We start from the raw sequence: 27,168 nt of genomic DNA on the forward strand, positions 1-27,168 counted from the left end.
CCACATATTCAGACCCATTCCAGGGTAAAACATTAAAAGCTAATGTAAAAAATGATTTTCTTTTAGTAGGAAAATGACTGAGAAGGGCATGTGGAGTTGGGCAGGTAGATGCATTCACTGTGTTCTGCTTGATTATGCATAACAAAGAAAAAAATAAAATTTGATCTTAGTGATCAAATGATCAAAAGTAAGCTTTTATGAAAGGAATGTTTTGCAGCAGAGATGCAATGTTACTTAAGTATTACATAAACATTCTAACATTCCTAAGTGATGTACCACTGCAGTCAGCTAGTGGTGAATGCCTAATAACCCTATCTGTAGAATCACTGTGTGCATAGCTCTGGTTGTCTCCAAGAGGTCTGATTGCAAAGCTGAGTGCCGAAGAGACCAAAAGGATTGCACAGAAAGGGATTTCTTGATAACATTGTAATGAGTGCATACTCATTTCTTAACATCGGAAGGCAACATATGTACTCAAGAGGCATATGGTAATTTATTTTCAAAGTGACTTTTGGGAAAACTAAAGTAGTAGCTTTAAATAATAATGTGCCTTCAAAATGTAGACAAGAATATCATTGTCAACCCATCACCAAAGTGCTTTGCAGAAAGCTAAGTCAGCTGCTTTAAATAAGAATGCCCCTTTCAAAATGAAGCTAAAAAAAATCAGCAACTTCCATTTATGAAGAATTCACTCAAAACCAGGAAAAACACCAAAACAAAAGTAGAAGTCACAAATGGCAGACCAGAGGTTACAAATACAGAACAATTTGGTTTATTAGTTCACAGGTATACGTGCTTTTGTCCCAATCAAATCACATAAGGAACTTCATCAGATAGAAGGTTTTAAAATTTAAAAATCAAATAAATAGACTTGAATAGGTGACATCACTTCCTATTCCATATTTAAAGGAAAACTGACAAGCAAAATATTTCATTACTGTTTAAATGCAGCCATAAGACATAAGACACATAAAATGCAACAATAAACACAGAAGCAAAATGCACAAGACACATAGAGATATAGAAATTTCTTTCAACAATATCTAAATCATAAGAAACCTCTTAGTCAGTCTGATTGGATAAGTGTGTTCCTAGAATAGGTGTAAAATGTGCGTGTTGCCTTTTAACCATAACTTCTCTCATAATATTTTCAATAAACTGTAAAGGATTTCCTCTTGAGTAGAACATGTCCTTAGGTTTATAACATTCCAACACAAAAGATTCCCATAGGGTAACCATATGTGCAGCACAGACAAACTGCTGCACATATGGTTACCCTATGGGAATCTTTTGTATTGGAATGTCATAAACTTAAGGACATGTTCTATTCAAGAAGATCCTTTACATTCTAGGAACACACTTATTCAATCAGACTAACCAAGAGGTTTCCCATGATTTAGATATTGTTGAACAAACTAGATCTCTATTTGATTCTTCAGAAGTAGAGCATACGGGGAATTACAATTCCCCAGGTTTACACTTGATGAGTTACACCACTAACTATAAATCTAGTTTTTCCACCACCTTTTCATGCGAGGCCCCTATTATTAAAGAAATATTAATGAAGATATGGAACCTATTAATAGGTTCATAGGTAGGTTCATAGGTAGGTACTAGGCTATTGGCCCTTGGGCCTATATAAGCCTAGCCAAATGGTACCCTGGCTTTTGCCACCCAAGAAAATTATTTTCCTGTGCCCCTGTCAAGCAGAGCCACAGAAGTGATCCCCGGGGTGAATTTCCTATCTCCCATCCAATCATCAAGATTTTTCTTGAAGAGTGATAATGATGAGCTTTGTTTGATACAGATAGGTAGTCTGTTCCAGAGTATAGGAAGTCTCTGGGACAGGAATCTATCCCTCCAGCATGTTCTGTTTATTGTGATGACAAGGTTAAGGTCCCTAGAGCGTGTAGCTCAGAGGGATTGGGATTTCTTTAAGTGGAGCATGTCCAACAGCTCTGGGTTTGACATAGCTTTGTATGTTAGGTAGAGATCTCCTCTGAGTATGCAATATGCGACAGAGTAAGGCTGGAGTTTTTTGAGACAGTCTGCATAGGGCATCTGTTTGAGGCCAGTAATGCTTTTTGTGAGGTATTTCTGCGGCCTTTCCAGTTGTTGTAGATATATTGTGAGGTACATACCAAAAAGGCATTGTACTCTATAATGGGTCTAATGAGTGATGAGTAGAGAGGAACAATGACCTCTTTTTTCCTGGATGAGAAACCTTTTCTGATGAGGTGTGCCACGTAGAAGGAGTTCCTGACTACTGTGGTGATGTGATTATTAAAGGAGAGACTACTGTCCACCTGTGTCCCAAGGTTTCTTATCACACTTTCGGTGTTAAGTAGACTATTGCCTATGTAGTAATTCATGGGTACAGAGTTTTTACCAAAAGAGATGACAATGCACTTTTTGGCATTGAGCTTGAGGCCATGGCTTTGACACCAGGCATCTGTCTCAGTGAGACCCTTTTGTAGGATGTCCACATCGTTAGGAGTTTTGATTATGGCTCCTAGTCTGCAGTCATCTGTGAACTTTGTTCTGTGTTAGCCTGTACTTCAGAGAAGTAGATATCCAACAGGAGTGGACCCAGGACTGAACCCTGTGGTACTCCACTTGTCACTGGTCTGAAGTTGGATTTAGAGTCTGCTACTGTCAAAGTATGGGTTCTGTCAGTGAGCCAGATGACAACCCATCTTGCGACATAGGGATTTATACCTAGTTTAGTGAGTTTATCTATAATTCCAGAGTGGGGGATGGTGTTGAAAGCCTTGGCGAGATCTAGATAGGCTGTGTGAACCACCGTACCCTCATCTATGGCTTTGGTGACCGCTTCAAAGAAGCCTATCAGGTTTAGGAAACATGATCTGCCTTTTAAAAACCTGAACTGGGTAGGGTCCAGAGTTTGGAGATTGCCAATGTCATTGTTTATAAGTTCCATGATGATATGTTCCAGAACTTTGCAGACCAGGCTCGTCACGCTGATGAAGCGGTAGTCCCCAGGGTCCATGTTGGCTCCCACTTTGTGGAGTGGGATAAAAATTGCTGTGCGCTATTCAGTGGGCACAAAGCCTGAGACGAGGCTATGAATAAACATGGTACTTAGGTGGGGTGCCAGCTCATTCTTTAGTTCATGTAGAACGCAGCCTGGGATGTTGTCAGGTCCCATTGATGCTGTGTTCTTGGCTTTGGAGAGTATGTTTTTTACCTGTGCAGCCATGATTATAGGAACTTTGCATTCGTCTGGAATACAGATGGGCCCTTTAGGGGGTGAGAGAGGGGTAAAGTTAGCACTGAACCTACCTGCCAGGATGTTGTCAATATCAGTTGGTTCTGTATATTTAGTGCCATTGTGCTGTAACTCAAAGCAGATCTGAGTGTTGCCATTAAGATTCTTGACATAGCTATAGAATGCTTTGTGGTTGTCTTTAGAATCAGTGGCAATTTTTTTTTTTCGTAACTAGCTTTGGAGGATTTTATGAGGGATCTCAGCTTCTTATTGAGGCTGACCATGGAGTTCCTCCAATCATGGGATTTTACTCTTTTTTGCAACAGTTTCTTTCTTTTGGTGTAGAGTTTGTTTATACTACAAACTGAACTTCTAGATGCAATGAAAACTCCAAATACAAACAAAAAAAAATGTCTCACAGTAGCCTCCGCTTCAACAGATAGTTTATTAAATTAAAAAATAAAAACTGACTGCATAAAAACACATATCAAATAATCCCTTTTTATATTTAAACATTTCAACAATCATCTGTGTATTAGCTTAATTAACCAATTAATTACAGTTAACCCTTCCTACGCCTATCAATGAAATGCATTGTAGCCAAGAGGTTCATTAAAACGAACCTCTTGGCTACAATGCATTATATTAATTAATCTAATACACAAATGTTTAAATACTATTTGATATGCATTTTTATATCTGAAAAAGTCCAGTAACTTCACCGGACAAAAAGCACTTTATACTAGAGTGGTTGTTTACAGTCTGTTTTTATTTTTTAATTTAATAAACTATCTGTTGAAGCGGAGGCTGCTGTGAGCCATTTTTTGTTTGTATTTAGAGTTTGTTTATGGCAGGGGACCACCAGATTCGCTTCCTTTTTTTGGAGGATAGCATTTTGGTTCTGTTAGGGATTGCTTATCCATGCACTCGTGAAGTACTTATAAAGTGCATTTGTATAAGATTCAGCAGTCGTACCTCTATTGTCCATCAGCATGGGTGTTGTGAAGTTTACCACTTCTGCCTTAAGAAGCATGAAGTTGGCTTTGGAGGAATGTTTTACGGTGGTTTCCCTAATGGGGGGGGGGGGAGATAGAATGTGGATGTCTAGGGAGATTAGCTTGTGGTCGGATCTGACCAACAAGGAACTGACCTCTGTTGTGGAACACCGGTTGCCCATGTTGGTAATGACTAGGTCTAGGATATTGCTGCCCCTGGTGGGAGTGTGGATAAGTTGATCCAAGGTGTTGGAATTTATGAATTCCAGAAAACATTGAGCACAAGAGTTGGTACATGATTAGTTTTCCCAGTTAATGGTGGGGTAGTTGAAATTTACATTTTTAGGGTGTTAGGTTGTACTCTAATATTTTCTGGTATATAAAGAAATGAGGAGTGGGAATCCTGGGGCATAGTGCGGGATCTGTAGCAAGGTACAATTTGGATTGTGGTCTTACCAGAGTTAGTTGCACTTGAATAATATTGGATGCAATATGCTGAGCAACTAGACTGGAGGTGTGGATATCCTTAATGAATATGGACACACCTCTGCCTTTAGTGTTTGGTCCAGGTTAGGCGACCGAAAAGTGTGGTATGAATTATAGCCTGTTAATGCAGGGGTGCTCTCTGGAGCCTTAAACCAGGTCTCTGTCACTGCACAGATGCCGATGTTCTCCATTTTAAGGAGTGCCTCAAGTGAGTGCATTTTGAGGTTTAGACTTCTAGCATTAAGTAGCATTACCCTCAGATTTTGCTTGCTTGTACCTGTTACAGTGGTAAATTTGTCATTTAAACATTGCCTAAAAAAGCACTATAAGGGTGGCAAGAGCCTTAGCCAGTATCCGAAATCCCAAGGGTGACAGGTGCAGGCCATCTCTGGCAAAGCATCGTGGTTTGGTGATCATGTCATCCCAGGCAGACAGATACTGGATCCCCTTAGAATGACACCAGAAGCTTAGCCAATTGTTGAAGTCAATCATTTTATCCTTGTACTGTGGTATCATTCTGGGTGATGACAGGATGCTACTCAGGGCTAGGGTCATACCTGCCTAGGCTACAAGATCAGACAGCTCCTCCATGTCTCTTTTCATGTAGTCCAGGGAGGTACGTCTCAGGTCATTCACACTAACATTGGCAATGACAGAGTCATATTTGTACTTGTTGTGGAGTGACCTAAGTGAGTGCGTTATGTGGCAGATCCTGGCACCTGACAGGCAGATGACAGTAACTTTCTCCTTGTTTAGTCTGGTGAGTGGAACATCAGTGTGCCTGACTATAGAGTCACCTATGACTGGAGTGTTGGGTACGTTGTTATGCCTTATGAGCTGTGGTTGAGTGGCACACTGAATTTGTGGGCTATGTGTCATTTGGGTTGTGTTGAGGGGTGGAGGTTGCTTGTGTTTCTGCTTTGGAGGTCCCTGTTGCTTGGGTAGATTTTTATTGAGATCCTCCATGAATGTAGGTGTGTGTTTTGTTTTTCTATGTGTGTGTTTTGGTGGTGGAGGTTTTGAGGGACTATGTGATGAGTGTGGTGTGGTGCAAGTGTTTACCTTCTCCTCTTGACTGTCTAGTCCAGTCTTGGGTGAAGAGAGCTTTGCTTCCATTTTGTCTATATACGTGCATCTCTCACAGGTTGTAGTGTTGGGTGGTAGGAGGAGAGGATTGGTCTATGTACATGAGGCAATTGCTGCATTGCCCCAAGATGCCCAGATTCATCAGGTAAATAGAAGAAAACACTGGGAGCTGACCATTAGACATGCCTGGATAGGTGCTTATTTATTAAGTACTAAAAACTGTTTTCCTTTAGACAAGTGATGAAAGTTGAGTGCTGTAGTAATTTGTAGCTTATTTAGTGCTTACAGTTAGTTCTGAACAAGTGCTGAGCTCAAAGAAACAGATCTGAGTGCTGAAACTAGAAAACTGGCTAGTTCTAATAAACAAAATTAAGCTAGAAGGCTTCCCTCCAACACAGAGAAGCAGAGGGGCTTGGAAGCTTACAAACAGTCCTGGATACAGCAAATCTGTATCTGGACTAGACAACTTACAGGAAAGGCAGGAAACAAGCTTAGAATTTTTTATTTTTTTTTGTAAAGTGGTAAGTGGAAAGGAGGAGTAGAAACTAAATGTGTTAGCTTTCTCAAATGTTCTCCCTGGATTAGGTAGAATGAGGTAATGACACTAGACTGGGAGGAGTGTCCCAGATCACATTTACAGTAGGGGCAGGCAACTGCAAAGCCACTAAGTATAAAAACAGGATACCAACATGGAGGGAGGATTGGAGACAACAAACAAACCCAACTAGATGCTTAACAATTGTAGAAAAATTTTAGTTAATACCTCACACACAGTGAAACTAGCTAGAAATGTATATGCAGACAATAAAAGTGCTATAAATAACTCATAAAATAAGCAAGAAAACAGGATACTTAATGTTATATATCACAGATCAGCTTCCTTCCTCCGAGTAGCTCAGTGTGAAATGGCAGAAACACTCACAAGTTAACTTATTAAGTAACAAAGTTGAAACCTGAAATAACTTTAAAAAAACTTGAAAGAACCAATGAAGTGCTTACTCTAAGCCATAGTCCAGGCAACCCCAATCAGCCAGTGACCATAAACAATTCATTCTCAGTGAAATGTTATACTGGCTTTGGCTAAACTACAATGGCCTCCAGCATGTGCTCAGACACACAGCCTCTACTAACAAACAACTAGGCCCAAAATACAAGCCTGAATATGGACAATGCTACACTACCCACACTACTTAGGTAGAAAAAAACTGCAGAAATGAGAATGTTTTTAACTGCAAACAAGTTATATGATACACTCCTTAGCAGGAAATCAGAACAAACAAACCCAGCCAGGGTCAATGCAGCCAAATGCTAATTAACCCTGTACTTCCAATATTAGCCCTCCTCTGCCTTAATTTTTACCAGACTCTCTCCCTAAAACATAATCCAGCCTAGGGATCTACCCTGGTGAAATCACAGGTGCATTTCAGCATTTGTCCACTATTCCCGATGTCCCATATCTTTTGCTTTACTCTCTAGTATTCTATACATGTTTTAAATTCCCTTTTTTCTTTTCTCTCTCCCTTTTCCAAACATCGTTGGCAACTCCATCCCATTAAAACCCCTGTCTCTTGTACTTACCTTCTCCATTCAACAGTTCACTGATAGGCTCTTGCTCTCGTCCTGCCTTCCTTGGCTCTTATCAACCCTCAAAAACATCATACCACCATAGTAGCTAACCAATCCTTTAGCAACATAATAAAGCCCAGCCTAAACTCCAAGCAGTCCAAACACCTCCCCAACCTAACCCTATATCTAATAACCACTCTACTATCAGGAGATATCCACCCAAACCCAGGCCCCTCCACCTCTACCACCATAGATAAGTCTATACTATTCACCTCTCTAAACTCCCAAAGCATAGTAAACAAAGTCCCAAACCTTCATGCTTGGCTTTCACAAAATAAACCTGATATCATATCTATCTCTGAAACTTGGCTAAAACCCCAAATAAAAGACCATGAAATAATACCACCAAACTACTCAATCATCAGAAAAGATAGATCCCACAAAAAAGGGGGTGGAGTAGCTCTACTGTACTCATCCTCCTTGTCAGTCACCCCTTATAACAAATCCATCCCAAATTTCAATAATGCTGAACTACTCCTATCACTACTTCAAGTCAATAAATACAAGCACATAAGTATAGCCTCCCCCTATATCCCCCCTGGAGATAATATTACCACACTCGAGAATATCCTATTCTGGCTCCACCAACATTAGCAATGAAATCATAATTTTGGGTGACACAAATATCAATTGGTCCTCCATTCAGTCTTCCACAAACCCACTTAATATCAACCTTTATAACTTCTCACAGCTAATTAACAACATAACCTGCCCCTCAAAAACTCTTTCCAATGGTAGCATTCTAGACTGGATCTTAGTCTGTCACCCTCATTATTTCTCTGATAGTGGTACACTTCCAGACTCCCTTAGTGATCACCTACCCACCTTCTCATATCACCCCCATTATTTCTCTGATAGTGGTACACTTCCAGACTCCCTTAGTGATCACCTACCCATCTTCACATACCGACTCCCTGTACCTTTACAGAGAACACATGATGATATTACTACCCACAACCACAAAAACTTCAACCCAATAGCTTTTTCTGACTCTCTAAAAGTAGTTGACTGGAACATTCTAAAAACTTTACCTCTAGATAATGCTGTGGCCCACTTCAACACAACCTTCTTAAACCTCCTAGACTACCATGCTCCTTTAAGGACTAAAAGAATAAAACTAAAAAACACCCCCTGGCTAACCAAAAACACACTTACAGCCATGCAACATAGAGATAAAGTCTGGGCACTTTACCATAAAAATAAATCTCCACTCATCCATAATTAATTCAAAACACTTAGAAACAAAGTAAAAAGGCTTGTTATCACCGATCGACAAAACTACTTTTCCATACTCCAAAATACTAATAAAACAAATCCTCAAAAATTCTGGAAAGGAATCTCTACCCTTATCAACCTTGGCAAAGCAGTCAACCCCAGCCCAGATCCCAATGCTACTGACATGGACTTGGCTACACAGTTCAACTTCTTTTTCATTAACTCTATTTCCAAACTAACCTCCTCATTCTCCGACACCAATGCATCCTCAACCTCACCCTCATCCTCCTCTACCAACACCCTTCCCTCCACTCCCATCACCACTCTCACTTCCTCTCCAATACCACCATCCTCTAATACCCCACCTCCCCTTCCTCCACCTTTCTCACTAAAACCTATTCCCACATCTACCATAAAAAAACTCCTCCAGAAACTAAAGCCATGCTCTAATGCCCCAGACAATATTCCTTCATACTTTCTTAGCATAGCTGCAGAAGCCATTGCCTACCCTATTAGTATTCTAATCAACTGCTCTATCCAAGAAAGCACAATACCCCAAATTTGGAAAAAAGCCTTTATCATACCTTTGCATAAAGGTGGCAATAATAACAATACGACAAACTTCCGTCCCATAGCTATCCTGTCTCCCATCTCTAAACTCCTAGAAAAGTGTATCCATCTGCAGCTCCTACCTTACCTCTTAGACAATCACCTGCTGACTCCATCTCAGCATGGTTTTAGACCTGGCCACAGCACTATGACAGCCCTCCTCTCCTTCTTAGAAACTATAAATCAAGCCCGGGACTCTGATCACATTGTTTCTACCTTGCTACTGGACCTCTCAAAGGCCTTTGACACTATCTCTCACAAACTACTTTTAACTAAATTCTCCCAGCTTAACCTATCTCCCTCCTCATTGAACTGGTTCTCTAGTTACTTATCTAATAGATTATAAGCAGTCAAATGGAAAAAAGCCACCTTCTCATTCCTTAACACCCCAACTGGGTCTGCTAAGGTTCCATATTGGGTCCTCTTCTATTTAACATATTCATAAATGAATTCCACAATTCTATCCCATTCTCTAATATCATCCAGTATGCAGATGATTCAACTATTATCTGCTCTGCCGCATCCATCCCAGTTCTCCAAAAGCTTACACAAGATGCATTTTCAATCACTAAACAATGGATGAAAGAAAACCACCTAACACTCAATGCCTCTAAAACCAAATTAATGGTATTTACTCCCTCTAAACTCATCTGTATCAACACAAACTCTTTTTTCAATCACCAGCAACAATAACATATCCTTGGAATTGGTGCCAGAGGCCAAGTTACTTGGGATTCAAATTGATAGTCCACTTAAATTCAACTCCCACACACACCTAAATATCAAAAAAACTCATCAAAAACTAGGCATGCTCTACCGACAAAATCGTTTCCTTACACCCTCTACTAAAATCACTCTCTCTTCCACATTTCCTATCCCCTCTCTTCTATATGGAGCCGCACTCCTGACTAACCTACAATCTTCCCTCAAAACACAACTTTCCTCATGCTACAACAAAATAGCCAAATTTGCTACTAGTCATAAAGCATCTACCCACCACTGTTCTTCTCTCCATAAACTAAGATGGCTAGAACTACCCAACCAACTCATCTATTCTCAACTTACTCTTGCTCATAAGCTCATCTTTAAACCCTTCCTTTGTCCATCCCTTTCCTCTGCCTTTAAAATGCACCTCCCCAACAGAGTACTCAGATCTAATAACCAAAGCCTAATTGAATTATATAAACCAACTCGACCCCCAGGAAACAATCTCCTATCCTATGGTCCAGCACGTCTCTGGAACTCCTTACCTCCAGCCATTCGTACCACTTTCAACCTCTTTATATTCAAAAAATCTCTTCACTCTCATCTACTAACCCAGTGGGAATGCTCCTGCACCCATCCATCATAATTCTGCACTGCCTTATCTCCTTCCTCCTCCTTTCCATGAACTTCCTAGCTTCTGCCTCTCCTAACTTTTGTTTCCTTAGCTAGCTACCTAAGACACAATGGCTTCTCAGTATCCCTATTGAAATGTTCATTTTCTAGTCTGTTTCATCTGTAATGTCACCTGAATGTTATACTCTAACTGTATAAATTTGTAAATATAGTAATATGGATCTCCCTTTTTCTAGTTTGTATCATCTGTAATGTTCATCACCAGTATGATGCTCTAACCATATAATTTTCTAAATATTGTAATACACATCTAAAAAATATGTAACCCTGTTTCTGGAGCTTTTCTCCCCAGGACTCCATTGAAAATGGGTTCATCTTGGCCCAATGGACTATCCTGGTAAACCAACTGCAAATAAAATAAATAAATAAAAATAAACCAGATGCTTAACAATAGTAGAAACTTTCTAATTAATACCTTGTGCACACAGTGAAACTAGCTAGAAATGTATATGCAGACAATAAAAGTGCTATAAATAACTCATAAAAATAAGCAAGAAAACAGGATACTTAATGTTATATATCACAGATCAGCTTCCTTCCTCTGAGTAGCTCAGTGTGAAATGGCAGAAATATTCACAAGTTAACTTCTTAAGTAACAAAGTTGAAACCTGAAACAACTTTAAAAAAAAGCTTGAAAGAACCAATGAGGTGCTTACTCCAAGCCGTAGTCAAGGCAACCCTAATCAGCCAATAACCATAAACAATTCACTCTTACTGAAATGCTGTACTGGCTTTGGCTAAACTACGATGGCCTAAAGCATTTGTTCAGACACACAGCCTCTACTAACAAACAACTAGGCCCAAAACGCAAGCCTAAATATGGACAATGATATAATACCCACACTACTTAGGTAGAAAAAAACTGCAGAAATGAGATTGCTTTTAGCTGCAAACAAGTTATATGATACACTCCTTAGCAGGAAATCAGAACAAACAAATCCAACCAGATGCTTAACATTTGTAGAAAATTTCTAGTTAATACCTCACATGCAGTGAAACTAGCTAGAAATGTATATGCAGACAATAAAAGTGCTATAAATAACTCGTACAAATAAGCAAGAAAACAGGAAACTTAATGTTATATATCATAGATAAGCTTCCTTTCTCCAAGTAGCTCAGCGTGAAAAATATTTTTTGGATGTTTTAGGTGAGAGACCTGTTTGCATTTTTATGAAGGGGGCTAACCTGAAGTATTTACTTGAACATTTGTATTTTCCACGAGCTAATGGGCACATGTCAAAATGTGGAACATGCAAACTTTGTTCATACGTTCTTGAAGTTGGTGAGACCACTGTTAACAACATTAGAATCAAAATACCAGGGAGAGTTTTGTGTGTTACAGAAAGAGTTGTTTACTGTGCAATTTGCTACAACTGTCCTTGTTTTTATGCCAGTAAAACCGAACATAAACTTAAAAACAGGATTAGTGAGCATTTTAGAAACATTAGAGATGAATATGACTGTAATGCACTGGCAAAACATGTGAAGGTTAACAAGGGACATCAGTTCAAATTCATTATTTTAGAAGTTCAAAAACATATGGGGGGGGGGCAGCTTGGCCATACCTTCTTGTAGGGATTGATTTGGCAGCTTAGACTGGACGCTGTACATTGGCCTGGCCTTAATGACAGTTTGTCCATTAGTAGTTTATTAAAACTGAAAGCCCTCAAAAGATGAACTATATGTATAAACATAATTGGTTTTATGAATTAATATCAAACCTTATAATCCAGTTTTAAAAAAATATTTTTATATGTATTAATTCTTTACATTTACCAGCACTGTTTTCACAACTGATATGATACATTCTATGCATTGTAAAGATATTAATTTATTTATTTTTTTTAATCTTTTGGTATATGTCATTTACTTGCTGTCCTATTTATCAGGCTCAAAGCATATTAATTAATGGTGGGGTGTGGTTAGAATGCAACACTATAACAACTGCTTTTATACATTTATTTACTGATTTATATTTTTTTATACTAATTTGAAAAATTCTTATATCTCTATGTGTCTTGTGCATTTTACTTCTGTGTTTATTGTTGCATTTTACATGTCTTATGTCTTACAGCTACACTTAAACAGTAATGAAATATTTTCTTTGTCAGTTTCCCTTTAAATATGGTATAGGAAATGATGTCACCTATTTAAGTCTATTTATTTGATTTTTAAATGGCAAAACCTTGTATCTGATGAAGTTCCTTATGTGATTTAATTGGGATGAAAGCGCTTATACTGTGGACTAATAAACCAAATGTTTGTAGATTTATAACCTCTGGTCTGCCATTTGTGACTTCTACTTTTGTTTTGGTGTAACTTCCAATTATGGAAAGGTACATCTTGTACATATGAATATTGTACATCTGACATACTGCTCTTTTAAAATTCAGTCTCATGGAATAGCTTTAACATTGTGTTGGCATGAGTTGTATTTTCACTTAGTTCTATATTCATTAAATCCTTGACATCAGTTTTCATCAGTACACTAAGATAAATGTCTCTTGTTATGTAACAGGTTTGCTGACAAATTGAAAAAAATATATATTTTTTTTAATTCCGTAAAGGGACAGCTGGTTACTATTGTCAGTGCTTCTGGCAGGACAGTGTATGAATCTAAAACATCTGTTACCTGCAATATTCTTCAAAACAGATCATCTGTCAAAGACAGAAAAAAAATCCTATTCACAATTATTCAACCCTGTAACAGGAAAAAGGATTAAAATTTGTTGATAGAATTACTCCTTTTAGAATAGCAGACAACTCTTGATAGGGAAAAACAGATTTTGTGTGTATCTCAGTGGTCTATTAATACCTCATTTATATTCTTTGTTGTTTGCCAGTTACTGTGTATCATCTGTGACTTTGATTACAAGAACATGACAAGCTTGAACTTTCAGAAATATACCCAGTGGGGTTTTTCTAAGCTATTTGGCACATGACTGAGATAGTAAACAAAGGCCATGCCAAAACCTCTTTGCAGGGACTGCATAACAATTTTATATGAAGTAGTTAAATGTTAGCATGGCTTCCACTGCAATTTGATCAACACAGGCCAGCTCTGTTTTAAGATTACTTTAGACATGTAAGAAAATGTAAGAGAACTAAGAATGCATACATCTATATCTATATCTATATCTATATATCTATATCTATATCTATATCTATATCTATATCTGCATATATATCTATAATCTATATCTATATCTAGCTATATGGATGCATGACAATATCTTGACAGCTATTAATGCTGAGAGGCACAATGTCAAATCCAAAACATGAACATCGGAAATGTCAGTATATAACAATATACAGGAAACCTGAAGTGTGTAACTGCAGTACAGCAGGGATCAGGGAACTGACGCTTTCCCTGATGCAGTGTTACCTCAGAGATAGTATATTTAATTAGCCGGGGGGGTGGGGGGTGCAGGAGGAATGCACCCCCCTGATTTTTTTTTTTTTTGATGTTTTTCTCTCTCACGATATTTTGAATATTGGGGTTTTGTCATTTGGCATTTAAGATGTTCAGTAAAATAGCATGAATCCATATCTATCTATCTATCTATCTATCTATCTATCTATCTATCTATCTATCTATCTATCTATAATAAAATGCATGACTAATGGAATTAAATGGGCAGATAATCAAGTCAAATTAAGTCTGTTTTGTTAGTTATAATTTGGTAAATTACTTATTGTGTGGATTTATCAGTTTCAGGTTTTGTTATTTTTCATAACCCAGAACATAGCAACATACATACTGGTGACTAGGCAGCCACATGTCATTGAAGGGTGAAGCCCTGAATATGACCCTAATGACTCTGCTTTGATTAGCAGTCTCAGCTGTGGATGAACCAGTCAGAAAGGAGGAGGAATGATGACGCAATACTTGTTCACCTTTGCTTGGGAAAGGAGGGTCAGAAATGTGAGTGTAAATGGCAAATGCACTATCAGAGGTGCTCAGTGGATTCCTAAGACCTGAGAGAAAACATGTGCTCAGAAGGAAAGAGCACTTGAGGTGGGAATACATCACTTAAAGAAGTGAAATACATCCTTCTTCATGCCAACTTCAGTCCTACATTTTGAGTTCTAGTGGGACACATGCAAGAAGATAAACAGTTAAGGCTTTAGAAAAGTAATCTGTGTGGAGTTAATGGTTACAGGTATGGCTGTATACTAGAGGTAAGTCATGAGGCATGGAGAGTAAAAATGCAGTCTCCTATTTGTCTGTATCCTTTCAGTAGAAATCATGTGGGGTTACTAATAACCATCGATTGGAAGTACTTGTTGAAGTTCCGAGGACCCTTATAGAATTCTTAGATTGGCAAAACTGAAGGTGCAAGTATTGTTAAATATATATTAACTCTGAAACTGCCCTACTTCAGAATTTCCCACTAATTTGTAATGCAGTAATCTCAGAGTTACATACACACACACACACACACACACACACACACACACACACACACACACACACACACATACACAAGTATGACTATATAAAAAATCATCAAAATACCCAAATGTCAATGTTGCTAATGTTGACAACAAAAGGTCAACAATGCAAATATTAACACACCATTATGCGCACATCAAGTATACCCTCAGAGCATGCAAACCAAAGCATTGTTATTTTTGCCAAAAAAAAAAAAAAAAAAAGACAAGCATCACTGCATCCCTACACACTTGCTAATTATAGACAGGTAAAAAATAGGTTCATAAGAAAATATAGGCAATTAGTCTGCAAACTAATACATCTCTTGCCAATAATCAGAGAGTGATAACTGGTGAAAATCAAATCCTGTGTCTGTGAAGTAAACACTTAAACCATTATGCCAACCCTTAACATTGAGATATTAACTCTGAGATCATACAATCCATAGGGAAGGAGCACATTCCCCAACTGAGATATTATCAGACTTGCACACCAGTTGTACACCGACCAAGGTGTGTAGACAAAGTGGATGTAAAAATTTGGGTTTCAGTCATTATAACCACTATCTCACACCACCACAAACATATTATTTGTATAGTAAAAATCTATAACATAACATCAAATACACAAATGTTTGATAACCATATATTGATCCCATTAGATCAAAATACAAAATACTGAAAACAAAAAATTAAGACATATTTTATGCAACGGGAGATGCAACCCTGCACTCTCACACAGCCTGCTGCTTACACCAACTCCAAAATCATGAAAACTATGCTTTCCACTGTACCCTGGCCTGTACCTTTCAACTATTCAAAATTTTGCAGACTATCCAGATTTTTGCCTCATAATTCTGTCTATTTCCCATAACATTTAATTTCTGGTTTTCTGGCAAATCTACTAAGGATTAAACACATCAATCATGATGGACAATTACATCTCAGACTTCATATCCCTCAGAAAATACAAGCTAATGCAAAACCTGTTATTCTGTCATATTTCTAAGATCAAAAGAAGAATATATAAAATGTATTTCTGACTCTGAGTCTTTCTTCCATCACTTGTTTTTATTTTCCTGAGAATATTTGCATTTGTTTTGGGTTTGTTAAAGGAAGATCCTGCCTCTGAAACCTGTTGGGCTTCTTTGAACATGTCACTATTGCATTACACTTAGGAAAATCAGTTCACAGTACAAACCTGGACCTGGTCAAGGCCTTTGATACCATTCCACATTCTGGTATTATCAGAAAGCTAATGAAATTAAATATAAACCCTTATGTTACCTGCTGGATAATACGCTTCCTAATTGAAGGACCACAGTTTATAAATATGGGAGATACATTCTTCTCAGAAGAAGTAGTTACCAGTGGTGTCCTCAGGTATCAGTCTTAGGAGCACTTATCCTTGGTATTTACTTATCTCATATCAAGGCTGACATCAAGACCTTGTGAATGGCCAAGTCTGCAGATGATTGCAAAATTGGACCTGTCATTAACACCCCATCCACCTTCCAAATTCTTCAGAAGGTACCAAAATAAACTGATAAATGCCGTCTGGACCCAGGCCTAAAACTATATGCCAAGAAATGCAACATTGTGTCCTTAGACAAAACTGGGCATCCATGCATCTACCACATATTTGACACCCCTTTCAAACTGACTCAACCATTAGGGACCCAGGCACTTTCGTTGGCAATGAACAATTGTCATGAAATCCTTTTAACTTGCCAGACTAATCACGAGGGACATTTCTTCCAGATCTATGGAAGTTAGCATTCTTATCCTCACCTCCCTCAACAGGGTCATAACAGAGTATAACAGCCCTTGTTGTATATGCCTGTCTAAACATATGACGCAATTTAAGAGACTGCAGAGTTTACTCACTAAGATAATTGAGGGCATGACTTCTTTAAGCCACATGGATAACCTAAGAGTGCTCTCTCTTTTTTCACTTTCCAATAGACTCTTGAGAAGTGACCTCTGTCTTGCCAAAAATCCTCAAACAATCCAGTTCTATGTCACCTACTGTACCCAGACAAAACAAATAACATCTTCAGCACACATGCAAGATATCAACTTCCATCAAAATATAAATAGGACCTGCTAGCATGGTAGATACATATTTATTTTTATTTTTATTTATTTTATTTTTATTTTACATTTGTTGACCGGGCTAGTCTAGCTGGATATATGTCCATTTTCAGTAGAGGCCCGGAGAGAAAAGCTCCACACAGTTTCAACAATGTTAACATAAACAACATAATAGAAAAAAAACATATTTCTACATTTTATACATTTACTAACAGGGAGTCTGTCACTTATGAGTACATAATAAGTAATGTATAATTTTAATAGGCTTAGAATAGTTAATAAGACGGTACATTTATGTGTTGCTAAAAAAAAGTATTAGTTGCAGGAAAGAAGTTAGTAAAAGTGTTGATATAGATAAAAGAGGAAGATAATGAAAATATATGGAGGGGTTGTTAGGTAAAGTGTGTAGTAATGATATGAGTCAGTTTAAAAGATGTAGTAGTAGTATGGAGTGTGAGGAGAGGAAGCATGGTAGTATCTAGAAAAAATAGAAATAAAGAAATATGGATAAGATAAGTTAGTGAAAGAGTAGGTTCAGAGATGAGAAATTTTAGATGAGTAAGTCAACAGTAGATAGGTTGGTCAGTCTGGTTTAGAACAGGGGCACATCCAGTGTGTTTTTAGGTGGAGTTTAAGCCTATTTTTAAATAGAGTAATTGAGGGAATTGTGGTCAGTTCAGATTTAAGTTGATTCCATGTTTTTCCAATGGAAACAGAAAATAGAGAGTCTCCTGCTCTATTGTTTGATTTGTTGATGTGTATAAGAGATTTTTGTGATGATCTTAGGTATTTAAGGTTTACATAGGGGTGGATAAGATTTGTTAGGATGGGTGTTCTTTCAGGTTGATACAGAATTTTGTGGATGATGGTAAGTTGATTATATTTCAGATGCTGCTGAAGTTCAAGCCATCCAAGGAGCTTAAGATTAATACAGTGATGAGTTCTGTAAGGGCTGCCTGTGGCAAATCTGGCTATGTTATTAAATGAGTTTTCAAGTTTTTTAAGGTTATTTTTTGACAGATTGGTAAATATGGGTGAAGCATAAAGAAGGGTGGACATAAGGTGAGTGTGGGCAATGGTAATTCTAGTTGCAGGAGTAAGGAAGGATTTGATCCTAAAGAGAGAGCCTATTTTTTATTTGTAGTTTTCAGAATGTTGTTGATATGGGCCTCAAAGTTTAGGTTATTATCTATGGTGATACCTAGCAGTTTGGTAGTTTGATCTTGGGTTATTAGTGTACCGTCATGAGATGATAGAGAGAAGTCTATAGGTGGAGATTTACTGGTAGGTGTGAAAAAGAGAAGTTTGGTTTTTTTGGGGTTTAGTAAGAGGCAGCGTTTTGTAAACCATAGTTCTACAGAGTTAAATGTGTCTTGAGATAGGGAGTGAAGATGAGATACAGATGATGCAGTGCATATTAGTGTAGAGTCATCTGCTTATTGGATGCATGTGGCTTGTGGAATTACTTGGTGTAGATCATTAATGAATATGGAGAACAGAAGAGGGCCCAGTATGGAGCCTTGAGGAACTCCAATGTTAACTGGTAGTTGAGTAGAGAGAGTGTTTTTCCATAGCACCGCTTGATGTCTGTTATTTAAGTAGGAATGGAACCATTTAATGGCGAGTGTGTCTAGAGATAGAGATTTAAGAATGTTAATGAGAATAGTGTGATTTACCATGTCAAAAGCTTTGGATAGGTCTATGAAAAGAGCAGAGGAGAGCATTTTAAGGTTCCAGTTGTTATTTATGGTGTCAATAAAGGAGAGGAGGGCAGTAGTAGTGCTATGGGAGGGTCGGAAGCCATGTTGGGTGTTGGAAAGTAAGTTGTTATGGAGAAGGTGGTCTAGCAATTGCCTATGTATACATCTTTCCATGATCTTAGATAGAGGGGATAGTAGGGCTATGGGATGATAGTTAGAGAATTCAGTGGAGTCTCCTCCTTTGTGAAGGGGAATAATGTGAAAGACTTTCCAGAGTTTAGGGATATATCCTTCAGTGATGGTTCTATTAATGAGGATGGAGATGGGGTATGCAATAGATTTGGCTGCTATCTGTAGATATTCAGATTGTAGTTGGTCAGCAGAAGGAGTACATGGTTTCAGTTTTTGGAGAAGGGTGAGAATAAATGATGTGGGGACAGGTTGGAAGAGAAAAGCTGGAGGTGTGTTATAGTTAGAGATGGATGTTATGTCGTGGGGAGAGAGTTGACAAGCAAGATCTTGAATTGCTTTGACAAAGAAAGTATTGAAGGTGTTTGCAGTTTGTTCGGGATTGTCTTTGTCAGTGCCTTGAGGGTTAGGTGTGAGTGATTGACTTGGGTGTAATAGTTGATTAATACTTGACCAGAATTTCTGGGGTTTATTGTGGTGGGTATGTTGATATTGTAAATAGTAGTTTTTTTTGTCAGTCACTATGGCTTTTTGTCTCATTTCTCAGTTGTTTAAAGTTTTGGATGTCAGTATGGTTTTTAGTTAAGCGTGATTTATTCCAGCATTTATTTCTGAGATGGATTTTTGTTTGGTTTCCCTAGTAAGCCATGGAGCAGCTTTAGTTCTAATTCTAATAGAGCGGGTAGGAGCATGACGGTTGAGTATGTCAAGAAAATTATTATTGAAGTAATCAACAGCTTCATCAAGGGAAAGGTGTTTTAGTGGGGACCAATTACATGTTTTCAGTTCAGTAAGGAATAATTCTGAGTTAAAGTTTTTCTTGGTTCTAATGTCCCTATATATGGGTTGAAAGGGGGGGTTGGTCTTTAGTCGGATGATGTAGGTTAGGGAGTGGTCGCTTATGTCGTCAGGGAGGGTTCCGGTTTCATAATTCTGTGGTTGACTATTAATAAGTATCCAATCTAAGGTGCTTTCTTTTTTGGTATGTTTATTCAGTCTAGTAGGGGGAGGTAATAGTTTGGGTGAATCTGTGGAGATTAATATGGTTTGTGGGGCATTTATTATTGCAAGAGTTCCAGTCTATATTAAAGTCACCTAGGATTATGGTTTCTTGAGGGAGGTTTAGAGATAACCAGGAAAGTATGTTTTCTATGGTAGTGATGTTGTTTCCTGGGGGAACATAGATAGTAATAATATAAATAGATTTAGCTGGGTTTAGTTGAAATTTGGTAATAAGTATTTCAGCATTAGGGTCTTGGGGAGGTTTAAGTTTAAAGTTGGTTATTTCAAGGCCAGATTTGAATAGTACAGCTACTCCACCACCTTTCTTTTTAACACGGTCTAGGCGTATGATGTTATAACCAGGTGTTAAAATTTCATTATCTTTTGTTGCTGGTTTTAGCCAGGTTTCTGTTAGACATATGATATCAAATGAGTAGAGTTCCAATAGAGCATGGAGTTGTGTTATTTTATTGTTAATGCTTTGTGTGTTAAGGTGAGCTATTAAGAATGAGTTTGGAGATTTTATGAGTGGGTGAGAGTTAGAAGGGTTTGGGTTGTTGAGTAGTATGGTATTTGTGGTGTTTGGGCCTGGATTTGGGTGAATGTCTCCGTCTTTTAAAGATTGGAGTATTGTTAGATATAATTTCTTTGTGAGTTTGCAAATAAGTGGTGGATATCTTTTGAGGTTACGGGAGTTGTATCTAATGTGGACTGTTCTATGGTATTTAGGTGATAGATGTTTGGGTATGGAAGTGATGTTGAAGTGGTCAGTGTGAGAAGTGTGTTGAATAGAGGTAGTACATTTAGTAGGATTTAATAAGTTTGTGTATATAGGGTGCTCATAGGAGGTTAATGAGTAGATGAGAGTTAGAGGAGGTAGAAGTATGAGTAAGAATAACATTTGTAAGTAGATTAAGGTGTACTGTTTATTTAAAGTCATGGTATTGAAAAAAGAAAGAAAAAGTAAAAGACAAGAATGAAGATTAAGTTATTGTTTTTATTTTTAGTTGTTTTGGCGGGAAAAGTGTGAGAGTAGTGTGATGGAAGTGGGACTATGAGTGGTGGAAATTAGGGAGGGGGTGTGGTCTGTGAGGTATAAGGTTAGGACCCCTGGGGGTGGGTGGGAATTGGGGGTAGGGTGGGGAGCGGAGTGAGCCCGTAGGGCGAACGGAGCGGGTTAGAGCAAGTAAAGAAGATCTCCTGGAGTCAATCAGAAAAGCTACCGATTGTGCAGGAGTTCTGGGTAGTTCCAGGTGAGTGTAAAGTAGTTGTAGTAGTATAGTATAAAGTAACACTGAAATAGTAGAGAGGGAAAAGGGAATAGAGTACAATGAGGGGGAGTAATGAAAAGGAGGATGAAGAGTGGATAAGATAGACACTAAAGAGGGATAGTATATTAATGGAGAGGAAGGAGAAAAGGAAATGCAAGGTAGTGGAGCCACCTGGTGGACAACAGCTTGAGTATCAGAGAGCTTGGCTAGGTAGAAAGAGAGAAAAAGAGGTGAGTCAATTGGTAGAACCACTGGGATAAATGTTATGGAAGAGAGAAAAAAGGATAAGATGGTGAGAGTTGGAACTGGCTGCTGGGAACCTGGCTCAGGAGGGCAGCTTTATCATACACTCTTGGTGTTAAGTAATACAGAACATTGTATCCACATTTATATCAAGGGGTCAAACGTACTTTCTCTATTTCTTCAGCAAGGTGGGATGTATGGCACAGGACAAGTAGTCTGGGTGCAGATTGAGATGGAAGTCTTAAGAGACAGGCAAGTTGGTTCCCAAAATCCTAGGTCAGTGAGGAGGTTAAGAGCTGTAAGGTCAGAGAAATTCAAGGGTTAAATTAGGTGAGATGGTAAGCAAGGCAATTTAGGTGTTAGTGTCACAGTTAAGGAAAAAAGCAGACTGTTATAATGTTAAAATAAACACCTCTAACACATACTGGTCCTTATAGGGACCATTCTAAACAGGAATTCAACAGTAGTCAGATTCTAACAATCCACAGGCAAGGTTTAGTGTCGATTGTTACATGTATCAAGCAATTATTACAGAAAGAAATGTTTAACAAAAGTAGACAGCCCACATATATAAATGCATTACAGTTAGGCCAGGTATTCCTGCTGGGTTACTCAGACAAATATCATAGACAGCAATTGGTGTATCTTGACAGGATGATGACACAATGTAATACAGAAATAAACAAGACAGATCAACAGGTGTGCACGTACATTAAATCCAGTGTAAGTTCCTCAAAGAGTCGCATTACACAGCCAGCTCACACTACTGGAGCTAAACAGCATTCAAAGGGTTATAAAGCATACCAGCTAGCAATGCCTTCTCCGCAATTAGAGTGTAAGCGGTAGCTGTACAGAACAAGTGAAACGCTAGGCAAAACTGCCTTGATATTAAAAAATGAGAGCGACTTAGCAGAACAAGTGAAACGCTAGGCGAAACTGCCTTGATATTAAAAATGAAAGCAACTTGGCAGCTATACACGTTAGTAATAACGCCAGCTTAATGCAGCTTCCCACAAATTAAAGCATATATTATACAGTTATAATAGGTCAAGTTTACCTTAAGCGACAGCTGTATAGATTAAATAAACGCTGGCCAAAACTGCCTTTATATGAAAACTAAATGTGAATCAGCAGCTATACACATTATTAATAACGCCAACATAATACACCTACCCACAATTTAAAACATAATGGAGGTAGGATGATGTAAGAATGTTCACAAGCTGATAAAGCCGGAGAATAATTTAAAGTTCTAGCAATGTGACTTTTAACATTTAAACAATGTATAAACCCATAGAAGCCTTGCCTTCCCCAAGAAAGTGAAACGGGAGTGTTACTGATCAAGGAAGACTCCAGCTAATCATTAATCTCTACAATGTGAAAACAAGACCTGCATTTAAACATATTAAAGTAAACGCTAGCTAAATGCCTTCCGTATTATTTCAAGTAATGTTAGCTAACCCGGTACAGATGTACGCTAGGTCTTTAGGTATCTTTCTCCAGTAAGCTAGAAGCCTTCACTGCTACAGGCAATAAAATGGTAGCTAACCTTATACAGATGTACACAAGGTACATTAAGGATATATCACACTTAACAGCAAGGAGTGTCCAAACTCTAAGGAAGATGTTCTAATGCTCACAGTGACTGCGTTTGTTTGGTGTGCTTCACTCGAGACAGCGTGGGGCTCGCCGTCTAATGCTGCGTTGCTAGGACTACTCAACGGATTGCGTGGTAGTAACCCACGAGGAGGCACTCTGTTTAGTGAAACGACTGGTGCTCAAACAACAGTCCAGGTGCTAAATATGTGCGACATAACCATGCTGGAAGTCAACAAAGTTTGGCTGAAGTTAGTTTAGGGAGAAATGAGCATTATTCATCTGCTTAAGCAGACAAAGGTACGCTTCAGATTTCCCGCTCAGTAATTAGGATGAGTAGTGCATTAGTAGTTTAGACGTCTAACTCTATAAAGCATAGGCTAATATGTATTGGTTAACATTACAACAAGTGGGATAAGATCAGCAGTTCAAAGTTTAACAACAGGAAAAGACAATTCTTAGTTTAAGCAACAAGAAATACAAAAACTTACGATGCAAATCCTACTGGGACAGGGACACACAGCAGCCAGGGCAGGATGTGGGATATTAAAGATGGCGCCAGGCAAAGTTACCCTACTATAAGCCTTTGGGGAAGGAAGTGCAGTGAGAGGAGGAGGGGATAGGGTAGATAGGGGGAGGAATAGTGGGAGGGGCTACAGAGCGGGTTAGAGCAAGTAAAGAAGATCTCCTGGAGTCAATCAGAAAAGCTACCGATTGTGCAGGAGTTCTGGGTAGTTCCAGGTGAGTGTAAAGTAGTTGTAGTAGTATAGTATAAAGTAACACCGAAATAGTAGAGAGGGAAAAGGGAATAGAGTACAATGAGGGGGGAGTAATGAAAAGGAGGATGAAGAGTGGATAAAGTAGACACTAAAGAGGGATAGTATATTAATGGAGAGGAAGGAGAAAAGGAAATGCAAGGTAGTGGAGCCACCTGGTGGACAACAGCTTGAATATCAGAGAGCTTGGCTAGGTAGAAAGAGAGAAAAAGAGGTGAGTCAATTGGTAGAACCATGGGGATAAAGGTTATGGAAGAGAGAAAAAAGGATAAGATGGTGAGAGTTGGAACTGGCTGCTGGGAACCTGGCTCAGGAGGGCAGCTTTATCATACACTCTTGGTATTAAGTAATACAGAACGTTGTATCCACAGTTATATCAAGGGGTCAAACGTACTTTCTCTATTTCTTCAGCAAGGTGGGATGTATGGCACAGGACAAGTAGTCTGGGTGCAGATTGAGATGGAAGTCTTAAGAGACAGGCAAGTTGGTTCCCAAAATCCTAGGTCAGTGAGGAGGTTAAGAGTTTCTCTATTTCTTCAGCAAGGTGGGATGTATGGCACAGGACAAGTAGTCTGGGTGCAGATTGAGATGGAAGTCTTAAGAGACAGGCAAGTTGGTTCCCAAAATCCTAGGTCAGTGAGGAGGTTAAGAGTTTCTCTATTTCTTCAGCAAGGTGGGATGTATGGCACAGGACAAGTAGTCTGGGTGCAGATTGAGATGGAAGTCTTAAGAGACAGGCAAGTTGGTTCCCAAAATCCTAGGTCAGTGAGGAGGTTAAGAGTTTCTCTATTTCTTCAGCAAGGTGGGATGTATGGCACAGGACAAGTAGTCTGGGTGCAGATTGAGATGGGAGTCTTAAGAGACAGGCAAGTTGGTTCCCAAAATCCTAGGTCAATGAGGAGGTTAAGAGTTTCTCTATTTCTTCAGCAAGGTGGGATGTATGGCACAGGACAAGTAGTCTGGGTGCAGATTGAGATGGAAGTCTTAAGAGACAGGCAAGTATCTCACCAAAATCCTCATTTACTGAACAGACTTTTCTTAGACATAAAGCAAAATAGCTCCTTGACCACATTAAGAGTAAATTGGACAAATGGTTGGGTAATTACAAACACACATCTGATCAGGCACCTTAAGCCCTCATTGAAAGGCATTGAAACTAGATCTGTATCAGTCATGTCAATGGGTAGCTAAAGTTCAGGTATTGTGGCTAGGCCACTAATGGTTCCCTGGATCAACATCCTAGTATTGTCCTTTAAACCTATGATCCTAAGAAGGGAAAAGGCATATCACGGCTTCCCACAACCAGCTACTTGGCATTTTTCACAGTTCTAAGATTTGATATAACATCCACTTCAGAAACAACTCTGGCATTCTGCATATTCAGTTTATTCAGTTTAATGAATTATATAATCACTGTCATCTCTTTGAAACAGATGGTGCTGAGGTACTTTAAATAATGTGGTTGCCCACTCTTTTGTTCTGCCAGAAATGTAAGATTAATAAAGTAAGTGTTGCTCCAACTGCCACTCCTCAGCTTATTGGCTGCCAGACAGCCACTGACTTTTGAATCAGTGCTGAACTTTGTAACAACCTTCCATCATTAATTTTTTGCTGGAATGTGCTGAGCTGAGCATTTCAGTAGGACAGTTCAATTCTCAGCAGTGCTTACAAGGCAGCACCTCTCATGCAGGTCTAGATGGCATTGAGTTTCACTCAGCACACTGAGAAGGATCAGCAGATATCCAATCTCTGCTTCATCAGAAAAGCATGTGTGTTATACTCTAATGCATGCAGGAGGTTTCTGGGTTAGTGGGAAAACAAGCAGCAAATAGGAGTTATACAAATTACTGCTGGAATTTAGAAAACATAAACAGAATTGCTTTCAAAATTAAATATAACTGAAACATGTGTGCTGTCATCAAGTGAAGAGATACATTGATTGAAAGCTGTCTAATTAACAGAAAGAAAAAAGTGGTATCCAGGAGGACATTTACTGGAGATGACGCACACTTGATTGTGAAAAAATAAGTTAACTATATGCCATAGAACACTATCCCTAGGATTCAGAAGCATTGTGGCCATGATTGTGACCAGCCTTCCTCTGATTACTGTGCATGTGGGATGAGCCCCAACGCTCACTAACAATGAAATTAGCAATGCACGTGTGTGAGAAATATTCCAACTCCTGGCTGCAGTTGCAGTAACGACTGCAGGAAAAGCATGTAGGAATATGATGCAGCTACCTGGAACTATGAACAGCAGTAATGCTCATGCATTGAGCACAAGCCACGAAGGTGCTCGGCATGAACTTGCAGACACAGCTGCAGCAAGAGAAAGGAAGTATGTTTCATCCCAAAGGGGTCATCAGACTTATGTGTTAATCTATTGTTTGATGGAATTATATATATGCAAATAAAACAACAAGTGGAAGGTAGGAAGGGATGTAAAATGAAGATAGCAGGGTAGAGTAGATAACAGCACCATACAAATAAATATAACATAGACATAAGTGCAAAGGGAGGTGGTGACAAAATTAAGGATGTGGAGGACAATGCATAAGAAGACATGATACACACACACACAAACACACACACACACGCACACACGCACACACACACACACACACACACACACACACACACACACACACGCACACACGCACACACGCACACACACAGACAAATGTCAAGAAACTATACATAAAAGAAAAAAGAAAACGCATAATGGGTGAGGTAGAGAAAATAGCCAATATATCAACCAAAAGCAGGTATAAAATCACTGCCAAAGACCCTACTGTAATAATGATGTGCCAATATGAAAACAATAAAAAAACTCCAGTGTGACCTAGGCACTCAACCCTCCCCACTTATAGTGAGCAAAACACATCATTTAAAGGTTGAGTTACAGAAGAAGTTTGCTGAAAATTGTCAGAGAAGTACATGGTGGTTAGTTGAGACACACTTGAAAATGGAAGAAAATGAGAAACAAAAAACATTCAACCCTGAGGGGACTTAATCCACTCCCTTCTGTTTATAGTGCAGAAAGCACATAATTTACAGGTTGAGCTACAGAAAAAGTCATTTGAAAAATGGAGTCTTTTCTGTTATCCACAGACATAGTTGCCATTGTAATACTTTATACAACTACTCAAATCCTGAAAGTTGCACCCTATATTGTATACACAAACTGCCATGCAACTATAGTCAGCTAATGTGCACA

This window comes from Protopterus annectens, chromosome 4.part0 (genome assembly GCF_019279795.1).
Source record: "Protopterus annectens isolate FY-2018-M chromosome 4.part0, PAN1.0, whole genome shotgun sequence".
NCBI classification, from domain to species: Eukaryota; Metazoa; Chordata; order Ceratodontiformes; family Protopteridae; genus Protopterus; species Protopterus annectens.